Raw genomic sequence first — 12417 nt, 5'->3', positions numbered from 1 at the left:
CTATAATCAAATCATAAAATGTCTATTTCAGTCTTATACATTTTTGTATTCTTCATTAACTATCACATATCAGAGAAAATATATAGTTGTCTTTTTGGTACTGGCTTATTTTACTAAGCATAATGGCAATGGAAACCATTTTTTGTATCTTCCATAATTTCTGCCAGCAATATCTTTCAGTGATAAATGAACAAGTCTTTCACATATATGGTTAAATTAATTCCTGATCACTTTAATTTTTGTGGTGTTCTTGTAATTGAAACTGTTCCTTAAGTATGCAGATTATTCATCATTACTGTATAGAAGTGATAGGGAAACTTTTTTTCCGCCAAGGGCCATTTGAGTATTTATAGCATCATTCATGAGTTACACAAAATTATCAAATTAAAAATTAGCCTGCTATAGCTCTTGCCATTGCGGCTATCTGGGGAGTGAACCAGTGGATGGAAGACTCTCTTTCTCTCTCTCTCTCTCTCTGCTTCTTTGTAGCTCTGCCTTTCAAGTAAATAAATGAATCTTTTTAAAAAATTAGCCTGCTACAGATTTAGCAGATTTGAATTGCCACCAGTGATGGCATTGTCAGTGCCACCCCAAATGATATCTCTGGCCTTTTGTGGTCCCCTGGTGCTGCTGTCTAGAAACCATTCTACTTTTGTATGCTGGTTTTGCATTTTCCATTTTTGCTGAATTTATTAGTTCTACTAGTTTCTTTCATGTGGAATATTTAGGTTTTCTACATAGAAAATCAATTCATCTAGAAAAGTTAATTTTCTTCTTCAATTTCATTTTGTAGAACATGTACTAATTTTCTTGATTAATTTCTCTAGTTTGATTTCTCCAATATTATTTAGATTAAAATAGTGAAAGTGAACATCCTTGTTCCTGTTCTTAGAAGAAAAATAAACAACCTTTAGTTACTGAATCTGCTATTACCTGTAGAGTTTTTGTGTAAGGTCTTTTTAGAGCTAATTTCCTTCTCTTAGCAGTTCATTAAGAGGTTTTGTCATGAAACCGTGTTGACTCATGTGAACTTCATTGTCTGCCTCAGTTGAATGGATCTCATTTTTTTTCCATCTTTAATTCTGTTAAAGTGGTGTGTGTTGTAAACATCTTCTATTCCTTGCATGACTCTTTGAATATACTACTGAATTCAGGCTGTAAGCTTTTTGTTGAAGGTCTTTGCATCTATATTTCACAGGAAAAATTTCAAAGACCAATTCTTCATGTTATTGTTCCTTCTACTGTATTTATCTTTATCTTATCTATTTACCACTGCTTTACTTTTCATTTTTTTATTTTCTTCCTCTTGCTTATGTTTAGCTTCTTTTTCAAATTTCCTCTAAGTATAAATTTGGATTGCAGAGTTGAAATTTCTTTCCTTTATGATGTGTGAATTAGCAGATTTAAACTTTCCTCATATTTTCCCTATTTTCTTTATTTTGAATGTATTTTATTTTCATTTTTATTTGCCTTAGATTTTTTTCCAATTCTTTTTTAATATTTATTTATTTATTTTTTAACTTTTATTTAATGAATATAAATTTCCAAAGTACAACTTATGGATTACAATGGCTTCCCCCCTATAACGTCCCTCCAACCCGCAACCCTGCCCTTTCCCACTCCCTCTCCCCTTCCATTCACATCAAGATTCATTTTCGATTCTCTTTATATACAGAAGATCAGTTTAGCATACATTAAGTAAAGATTTCAACAGTTTGCTCCCACACAGAAACATAAAGTGAAAAATACCGTTTGAGTACTAGTTATAGCATTAAATCACAATGTACAGTACACTAAGGACAAAGATCCTACATGAGGAGTAAGTGCACAGTGACTCCTGTTGTTGACTTAACAAATTGACACTCTTGTTTATGGCATCAGTAATCACCCTAGGCTCTTGTCATGAGCTGCCAAGGCTATGAAAGCCCCCTGAGTTCACTGACTCTGATCATATTTAGACAAGGCCATGGTCAAAGTGGAAGTTCTCTCCTCCTTTCAGAGAAAGGTACCTCCTTCTTTGATGACCCGTTCTTTCCACTGGGATCTCACTCGTGGAGATCTTTCATTTAGTTTTTTGTTTTTTTTTTGTTTTCCCCAGAGTGTCTTGGCTTTCCATGCCTGAAATAATCTCATGGGCATTTCAGCCGGATCCGCATGCCTTAAGGGCTGATTCTGAGGCCAGAGTGCTGTTTAGGACATCTGCCATTCTATGGGTCTGCTGTGTATCTCACTTCCCATGTTGGATCATTCTCTCCCTTTTTTATTCTATCAGCTAGTATTTGCAGACACTATTCTTGTTTCTGTGATCCCTTTTGTTCTTAGTCCTGTCATTATGGTCAATTGTGAACAGAAATTGATCACTGGGACTAGTGAGATGGCATTGGTACATGCCACCTTGATGGGATTGAATTGGAATCCCCTGGTATGTTTCTAACTCTACCGTTTGAGGTAAGTCAGCTTGAGCATGTCCCGAATTGCACATCTCTTCCCTCTCTTACTCCCACTCTTATATTTAACAGCGATCACTTTTCAGTTAAGTTTCAGCACTTAAGAAGAATTGTGTATTGATTACAGTATTCAACCAAAAGTATTAAGTAGAATAAACAAACAAAAATACTAAGAGGGATAACATATTAAGCTGCTCATCAACAGTCAGGGTGAGGGCTGATCAAGTCACCGTTTCTCATAGTGTTCATTTCACTTTCACAGGTTTCCTTTTTGGTGCTCAGTTAGTTGTCACCTATCAAGGAGAACAAGTGGTATTTGTCCCTTTGGGATTGACTTATTTCACTCAGCATAATGCCTTAGATTTCTTGTAAATTTCCATCTTGAGTTATTTGATTCAATGCTTGTTTAAGAACGCTTATTTAATTCTTATACATTTGTGACATTTCAAAGTTTCCTTCTGATTGGTTTCTAGGTATTTTTAATTTTCTTTTATTTAATTTTATTTAACTTATAGTAATTTTATATGTTTCATATATACATATTTGGGAACATAGTGAATCTTCCCACCATCCCTCCTTCATGCCTTCACTCCCAACCTTCTTTCTCCTCTCTCTCCTCTTCCCACTCCTAATTTTTACGAAGATCTATTTTCAGTTTACTTTATACTGATAAGGATAAGAGTATAGTCAGTAAATAGTTCAACAAATAGCATGAGGAATAAAAAAACTCTATTCCTTAACAATAGTGATGAGCTGTAAACAATCATTAATCTCAAAATATCAATTTCATTCCTATATATCATATTTTAGATATTCTGTCAGTTACCACAGATTTGGGAAAACATATGGTATCTGTTTTGGTGGGACTGGCTAATTTCACTAGGTATAATGATTTCCAGTTACATCTATTTTGTTGCAAAAGAAGGATTTAATATTTTTAACCTCTTAATGCTATTCCATATTGCATATATGCCATAATTCTGTTTTCTAGTCATTAGTTGATGGACGTCTGGGTTGATTCCATATCTTCTGTACTTTGAATTGAGCTGCAATTATAGATAATTCTTTCATATGATTTCTTTTCATCAGGGTAAATACCCAGAAGTGGGATTACTGGGTTTATGGTAGATCTATTTTCAGCTTTCTGAGGTATCTCCATACTGTCCCCTACCATGGCTGTACTAGTTTACATTCCCACCAATAGCAGACTAGGATACCTTTTTCATCACAACCTCACCAGCATTTATTGTTTGTTGGTTTCTGTATGAGTCATTCTAACTGGAGTGAGGTGAAACTTCATTGTGGATTGGATTTGCATTTTCCTGATACCTAGTGATCCTGAGTATTTTTTCATGTGTCTATTGGCCAACTGAATTTCCTCTCTTGAAAAATGCATGATGTAATCCCATTTATCAACTTTGGCTTTGATTCCCTGTGCTTCCGGGGACTTTTCCAAGAAGTCTTTCCCTACACCAATGTCTTGCAGAGTTTTATTTGAAATTTACTTGTTTGAAAGGCAGAGATACTGAGAGGCAGAGGCAGTGAGAGAGAGAGAGAGGTCTTCCATCTCTTGGTTCACTCCCCAAATGGCTACAATGGCCAAAGCTGTCAATCCAAAGCCAGTAGCCTGGATCTCCTTCTGGGTCTCCCATGTGGGTACAGGGGCCCAAGAACTTGATCCATCTTCTACTGCTTTCCCAGGCCATAGCAGACAGCTGGACTATATAGTATATGTACTATATATATAATAGTATAATGTATTGTATATAGTATATAGCATATATAGTATATACAATATAAAATATACATGTATATATACAATATATATTATATAATGTATATTATATATTGTATAATATCATATATAATATATAATTATACAATATATGTATATAATTATACAATATATGATATATAATATATAACATATATAATATATAACATATGCAACATATATATATAAAATATGTAACATATGTATATCCCTTCGGATGCCACGAACTTATTTGCATTTCCAGTGGGGACAGGGAATCACTCAATAATTTCTCAGTTCTTTAAGATTTTTGAGGACGAGTGTTAATTTTCTAGTTCCTGCCACAAAACTACTTAGTTCACACAGTGAATAGATGATGGTGAATACATAACACTTGTTCCTATTTCTGGTTTGTTACACTTTGGGGAGACTGAGTCCTCTGCCCTCCTCCCCTCCCTTCCCCTTCTCCCTCCTCTCAGCTCCCCTCCTCCCTACTACTCCCCTCCTCTCCTCTCCCATTCCTCTCCTCTCCTTTGTTGCTGATTGCTTACTTTCTTAGATTTTCCTGTATTCTCTGAAAGATTTTCAGAATATAATACCATGCTGATGCATTTGCCATGTGACTTCAATCTCTCCCTTATTTTTAAAATAGAAAAATCAACTCAAAACGGATCAAGAATATAAATCTATGACCCAATACCACCAAATTACAAAAAGAAAATATTGGGGAAACTGTAAGACACTGGTGTAGGCAAAAACTTCTTGGAAAAAGCCCAGAAGCACAGGCAATAAAAGAGAATATAGACAAATGGGATTCCACTTAGCTAAGGATCTTCTGCACTGCACAGGAAATGCCCAACAAACCAAAGAGGCCACTGACAGAACGGGAGAAAGTGTTTGCACACTGTGCATCTGATACAGGATTAGCATCCAGGACCTACAAGGAGCAATCCTCAGCCATCCCGCTGCTGGGAATAAACCCTAAGGAAATGAAATAAGCACAGGAAAGTCTTTTGTACCCCTGGGTTTATTACAGTACAATAGCTAAGATGTCCAGTCAACCCAGATGTTTGTCAAATGATGACTGGATAAATTAAATACAATTTATAAGCATGATGGAATATACTATATATACTATATGTTATATACTATATATATATATATATCTCTGCCTTTCAAGTATGAGAAAATAAATATAATAGAAAAATAGTAGTATCAGTAGTAATGTTTTAAAACCCATTGAAGCCGGCGCCGCAGCTCACTAGGCTAATCCTCCGCCTTGTGATGCCAGCACACCGGGTTCTAGTCCCAGTCAGGGTGCCGGATTCTGTCCCGGTTGCCCCTCTTCCAGGCCAGCTCTCTGCAGTGCCCAGGGAGTGCAGTGGAGGATGGCCCAAGTCCTTGGGCCCTGCACCCCATAGGAGACCAGGAGAAGCAGCTGGCTCCTGCCTTCGGATCAACGTGGTGCGCCGGCCATTGGAGGGTGAACCAACGGCAAAAGGAAGACCTTTCTCTCTGTCTCTCTCTCTCACTGTCCACTCTGCCTGTCAAAAAAAACCCCATTGAGTACAGTAGAAAAATGTGATCCCATATTGATATAATAAGCTGATAATGTAATTAGGATTGATACATATATTTATATATATATATAAAATCAAAGCAATTCTTTGAAAACATTTGTAAACTGATAATGAAACAACAATTTAGTAATAAAGAGTAGTGGATGCACTCTGATCAAAATGATGTTTATCAGTAATAAACTAAATAGGTCAAAGTGAATTTTATCAGTACTACAACAAATTAAAATTTGTACCACTTTTTAGATTACAATGAAGCAAATAGAGGAATAATCTTGTGATGTTGTTGCCAAGATTCCTAACCTCGGTCTAATAATTAAGACTTTTTATTTTCACCAACACAAAAGGTGGGACAGTGTGTGAAGCACTTTGCCAGCAAGTACAAGACTTTTTGGAAACTCAAACAGAACACTTAGGCTGGTAGACTAAGGAATCGTGAGGACTAAATGCCTGTGCTTAAATTGGATCCTGTTAATATGAAAAGGCAATATCGTGATGTTTGGGGGAATTTGAGTGACATCTCTGAATTAGATCCTAGAATTGTACTGTAAATTTCCTAATTTTGAAGGACCTGATTTATGTGGGAGAATTCACATCTATGTAAGAACTGTAAAAATATTTAGAGTTATCAGATCATAGGCCGTGCCTATATATATATATATATATATATACCCACCTGTGTGTGTGCGTGCATGTGGGTGTAGGTGTTCTATGCAGTTTACCACATTTGTATTCATGGAGCCACATCATGGTCATGAGATATGACTGTATGTTCGCTCCATGGCTCCCTACTCTCATCCCTTTCTAAATATGTGAATCCCTCCTGCTCCATTCCTAAATCCTGGAGAGCACTAAACTGTTCTTTATCTCTTCAGTTACATGTGTTCATAAGTCATATATGAAAGAAATAATAATACAGTGTGTATTTCTGTAAGATTAGCTCCTGTCAGCACCCAGCCAAGTTTTTGTGACCTACATCAAGTCATTGCATCATCAACATTCATCGCATGAATGTGTTCTAATTAGTTAACCATTCAGTGTGAAGGGCATTTGGTTGGCTATCAACTTTTAGCTATCATTAAGTCTGGATGAACTTTCAAGAAGAAGTTTAAATTAGGTTGAAATTTACATTTTAATTCTCTAGGATGTACCCAAAACTGAAATTGCTAGGTCATATTGAGAGAGAGCCGATTGTTGTTTTAAAAACTTCCAAAAAGGTTTTCCCGAGTAGATGTAACATTTGACATTCGCAGCCATAACATATAAATGATTCCCTTTTCTGCATTGTCAGTAGTGCTACCATTTTAGTTTCAGACATGCTGTTAGCTGTGCATTAATATCTCATTGCAGTGTAGTGCCCTCTTCTCTAGGAATAAAATTGTTAAGCATATTTAACTTGTTTACTTGGCTGTAAAATCACTTTAGTAAAGTCTGTTTGTATCATGCCATTTTCTAGTTGAGTTCCTGGTTTTTTTCAAATGTTGACTTTTTAGATATTTTATGTTTGGCTTACTCATGTATTTTGTTGTATGTATCATTCACATGTTTTTTGTCCAAGTCCATAATTTATTTTGTCTCAGACCAAGAATTTTTATTTTTAATTTGAAGGATCTACTTTTTTCCTTGCTTGGATAAGTGGGGAGAGAAGTTGGAGGGCTGACTGGATGGGTGCCCTGGGTTAGAATAAACGTGAGAGCCCCAAAGACACCAACATTTCTGGCAGAATGGGCAGCAACACCTTATGGCAAAGGTGTACAGCACAGGAGTGTCAGCCCCAGGCTGTGCTGGGTGGATGAAGTGGAGGAGTGTGAGGAATGAGTTCGGATTCAAAAATTATGCCAGAGACACCTTTTAGAAATGCACAGTGTCTTCAGAAATATGTTTCCTCTACAGAAAAAAAGACCAGTCAGCTGAGTGGGAACCCGTCCCTAGTTCCCTATTTCTTCACACATGGACATCTGTCTTTCTTTTTGTAAAAAAAGATTTTATTTATTTATTTGAGAGGTAGAGTTACAGACAGAGAGAGACAGAGAGAAAGGTCGTCCTTCCTCTGGTTCACTCAGTAAATGGCCGCAACAGCTAGAGCTGTGCTGATCTGAAGCCAGGAGCCAGGAGCCAGGAGCCAGGAGCCAGGAGCTTCTTCCTGGTCTCCCATGTGGGTGCAGCCTGCTATGTACAGTGCTGGGCCCAACTTACATTTTTCTTTTCCTCTGTTTCCTAGTGGGTGATCTTTGTAAATGAAGTTCCTAAGGGTCAGTTTATAGTGTTTCCTTTTCATGTGGTTATTGCAAACCATTCACGAGAAAGAAGCTGTGCCTTCCAAAAGTGCTTTACAAATTTCACAAGCACCAGTTTCAGCATGAGCAGTGGGTTTGTGTGTGTGTGTGTGTGTGCACGTACGTTTTGTCTTGTTTTGTACTGAGTAGCTGCTACACCTGTAGTTGACTAAGACAGCTCTGAACTCTGAAGAGCGAGCATCTCTCTGCTTCTGTACTTCCCTCACGGCCACTAAGCAAGAGCACCAGAGGCATCAGCTGGAGAAAGGGTACGACCCAGAAGCTGCATAGGACACAGCTGTGAGCATTGGCTCACCCTCGAGGATTTATACATCCCAAAATCTCAGGGTGAGAGGGAAAGGGGTCTGTGGGGAGAGCAGAGTGGGGGGACCAAGCCTGAGCCAGGCTCCAGGGCCCCCAGCACGGGGAGAGACCTCAGACAGGTTGCATCTGACCGTGTTCTGCAGCTTCGCGCAGCGAGGGACTCATCTCGGTGGGGATGTGGGGCCATATCTAAGGGGGCTCCTGTTCAGCCCACATAAGGGTGCTAGTGGTCCAGAGAGAAGGGGCAAGGAGGCCTGCCCAGCACAGCCACTAGCCTGGGAGCCTCAGAGGCTGCTCTGTGCTCTGCGAGAATCACCAAGACACCAGCTGCAGCATGGCTGGGGGTCAGTCCTCAGCACGGGGCTGGTATCTGGGAGCGAGGCAGAGCGGCTCAGTTCCAGGCTGCAGTGGCCACCTCAGGGGCTTGTGGAGTCCCTTTCTCCTCCCAAGATGGGTCTTGGCCAGATCTGCCTGTGATGCTGAGCCTGAGACTTGCCCTCTGCCTTGGGGACGTCCCCTCTGTATCAGGGCTTTGCTAGTCTGCCCAGCAGGGACCCTTGTGTGGCTACTAGGAATGAGGGTAGCTGCACCCCATCTTGGGGGAGTGGGAACACTGAGCCAGGAGCTTCCTTGGACGTGAGCTCTCCCAGGCGGCCTCACCCCATCCAGGAAGCACTGCTGAAGCCACTCTGCGCGAAGATGCGTGTGCACACTCCTTTGTTGTTCTGTGGGAAGAGGCAGAGCAGCTGAGGGCCTGGGACCTGTGTCCCTCCTTTCTCTGGACACCACCCATGAACGTCCCACAAAGGGCAGCACACCAGCAGGCTGGAGGGCTTACCTGCCAGGTGGACACTCACCTGACCCCTGGCCTTCTGCAGAGCTCACACCTCAAGAGCGGCCCTGGCTGGCACTTGTCTCTTGTCAGCCCCAGGAAGGGTCAGGTCCTTTATTCAGTCCCCACTCACGGGACACAGGGCCCCTGGGCAGGGGGAGAGAGACACCTCTATTTACCAGGTGCCTCTTTAGTTTCGGGAACGCACACTTTAGGGTATGGTCATGGTGATATCGGAGTCTCTCCGCCTTGGGACAACTGGTCTTATAGAATCCTGAGAAACCCCCAGCACCCCCACAAAAAAATAATTAGAGCTTGATTGCAGGAGGTGGGGCCATTTGGCATACGGCATCAGGGAGTCCTGAGTACCAGGAGTAGGGGAGGCTCTGTAGGGTCAGCCAGGAGCTGACCTGGCCAAGGCAGTTAGGAGAAGGGAAGACCTTGGAGTCGAGGCTTGGCTGAGCTGCAGGTGGCTGCTGGGGGGTGGGGCATGGTCATCCCTTGGGTACAAGAATGAGAATGACAGAATCAGGATGGGGAACTGCCATCTGACAGTGGCCCACTGTGTGAAGTGACAGATGGGAGGGTGAAAGGGACATAAGTGTCACCTGGCCAGGAAGGAATCTGAGGGCTGTGGGTACAGCACACAAAGGGCAGTCAGGGATGGCTACAGTGCCCTTGGCCGATGGGAGGACAGAGGGTCTGACTTGGTAGAGAGCTGCTCTCTGCCAGCCCTGTTTGTCCTGGACACTGAGGAATCGGATGGGGGTGGGGGGTGCATTCGCCCTGGTAGAGTGCCCCGCCCCCCCCCTCTCCAAGGCTGGCTGTGTGAGGCCCCCTACCCTGCATCGCATGCCTGTGGTTGGTTACCCGCTGGGTCAGGGCCCAGAACGCATCTTCCTCCTCTAGAAACATGAGCAGTGTGGCCGCCACCCAGTTCACGCCCTGCCTGTAGCCCACCTCCTGCAATGGCCAGTGATGTCATGGAAGGGCATCACCTGGCAGAGCTGCTCTCCCTGGGATGCTGACCCCACCTGCGAGCGCTGACCTCACTTGGGAGGCATCACTTCCTGTTCTCACAATGTGTGGTCAGCTCTAAGGAGAGCCTTGTGCCGGGCCCCACCCCTCTGTGGTTCCGTCCACATCAGTCAGGCCTCACTGTGGACTTGGATCTCTGTGACCTGGTCAGCTGGCCCTCCTGGGAACAGGGCCTGGAACAGCACCGTGGATTACTCACGTTGTCAGATGCAGAGAATGCCAGGAGCATGTGAAACAGTGCCTGCGGCCTGCGAAAGAGGAGAAAGAGGACTGTTCTGCTCCCTTGTTGTCCGCCGAGCCTGCTTGGTTTTGTCTGACCGATCCTGCCGGCAACACTGAGCACTGATTCAAGTTCTCTGTCAAGAGCAGTTGGGTCTTGGAGCAGCTGGGTGTTCCTACAGTTTTCTGGTCAAATCTGCCTCTGATGACAAGGGTCACCTGGGGGTAGCTCATGCCTTCCCGTTTTCAGTCCAGTGGGTGTTTTTGAGGTTTGCGCACAGGGACATGTGCTCTGTGGGAGGCTCAGTCCAGGCCTTTGGCCCATGTGGAGTCTCCCAGCCCCAGCCCAGCAGCTCCAGGAGCAGCTCCTTCCTCCTTGTGTCCCCTCAGGAGTCACACTCTCCCACTCCCCCACAGCCCCTGGTAACCATTGCTTTCTCTTCTGTCCGTCCCCATGGCTTGGCTTTTCCCAGAATGCCCTATGACTGGAGTCCCAGCATGGCGGCTTTCGGGTCTGGCTTTTCCCAGAATGCCCTATGACTGGAGTCCCAGCATGGCGGCTTTCGGGTCTGGCTTTTCCCAGAATGCCCTATGACTGGAGTCCCAGCATGGCAGCTTTCAGGTCTGGCTTCTTCCACGGTGTACTTCAGTGGCGTCTTCCTCCTTCTCACCCACTCCTGTTTCAGTTCCCCTGCTGAGCTCATTGAGGTCACTTCCAGTTTGTTCTGACTATGGATGAAACAGGGAACCTCGCCTGCAGGATTTTTGTGGAGTTAAGATTCCACAGTGGTTGGGTAATAACTACACACATGTCAGGGTCGGATGGTGGTTGGATGTTGGGCCTTAGAAGAAACAGCCACACCCTCTTGCAAAGGGGCCGCCCATTCTGCATTCCCACCCAGCCATGAGTGAGAGATCCCCCTGCCCCTCGCTGTTAGCCCAGTGTTGTCAGTGTTTTGGGTTTAACCACTCAGACGAGCCATGGCATCTCATTGTGGTCTTCACGTCTCCATGGTGGCTACCTTTTCGTGTGTGTATTTGATGAAGTGTCTGTTCTTTGATGGTTTGGTGTCCATTTGCAATGAGCAGGGAGTCTAAATAAAGCGTTTTTATTGAGAGTTAAGAGTTCTTTATATATTCTGGATTCAAGTCCTTTATTAGATGTATGTTTGCAAACATTATCTAGTGCTCTGTAGCTTTTCTTTCTTTCTTTCTTTCTTTCTTTCTTTCTTTCTTTTTCTTTTTCTTTTTCTTTGACAGGCAGAGTAGACAGTGAGAGAGACAGAGATAAAGGTCTTCCTTTTGCCGTTGGTTCACCCCACAATGGCCACTGCAGCCGGTGTGCTGCGGCCAGCGCACTGTGCTGATCCAAAGCCAGGAGCCAGGTACTTATCCTGGTCTCCCATGCGGGTGCAGGGCCCAAGCACTTGGGCCATCCTCCACTGCCTTCCCAGGCCACAGCAGAGAGCTGGCCTGGAAGAGGGGCAACTGGGACAGAATCTGGCACCCCGACCGGGACTAGAACCCGGTGTGCTGGCGCCGCAAGGCAGAGGATTAGCCTATTGAGCCGTGGTGCCAGCCTGTAGCTTTTCATTTCATAATCTTCACAGTGTCTTTTATAGAGTGGAAGTGTTTAAATAAAATTACTCTGATCAATTGGTTTCATTCATTTTCTGTGCTTTGGGTCTTCATCCAAATCCCATCACCAATTCAAAGCAGGTTATTTACTCTGTTTTCTTCTAGAAGTGTTATACATTGAGTTAGATTTGTGATCCATTTTGAATTTGTGTAGTTTTCTTTTTTAAAGATGTATCTATTTGCTTGAAAGGCAGAGTTACAGAGAGGCAGAGGCAGAGAGAGAGAGAGAGAGAGAGAGAGAGAAAGTCCTCCCCAGATGGCCGCAACAGCTGGAGCTGCACCAATCCCAAGCCAGGAGCCAGGAGCTTCTTCC

Source organism: Oryctolagus cuniculus, chromosome 2, assembly GCF_051225735.1.
Source record: "Oryctolagus cuniculus isolate XC-2025 breed Fujian yellow rabbit chromosome 2, ASM5122573v1, whole genome shotgun sequence".
Classification (NCBI taxonomy): Eukaryota; Metazoa; Chordata; class Mammalia; order Lagomorpha; family Leporidae; genus Oryctolagus; species Oryctolagus cuniculus.
Note: the sequence above shows the minus strand (reverse complement) of the source record.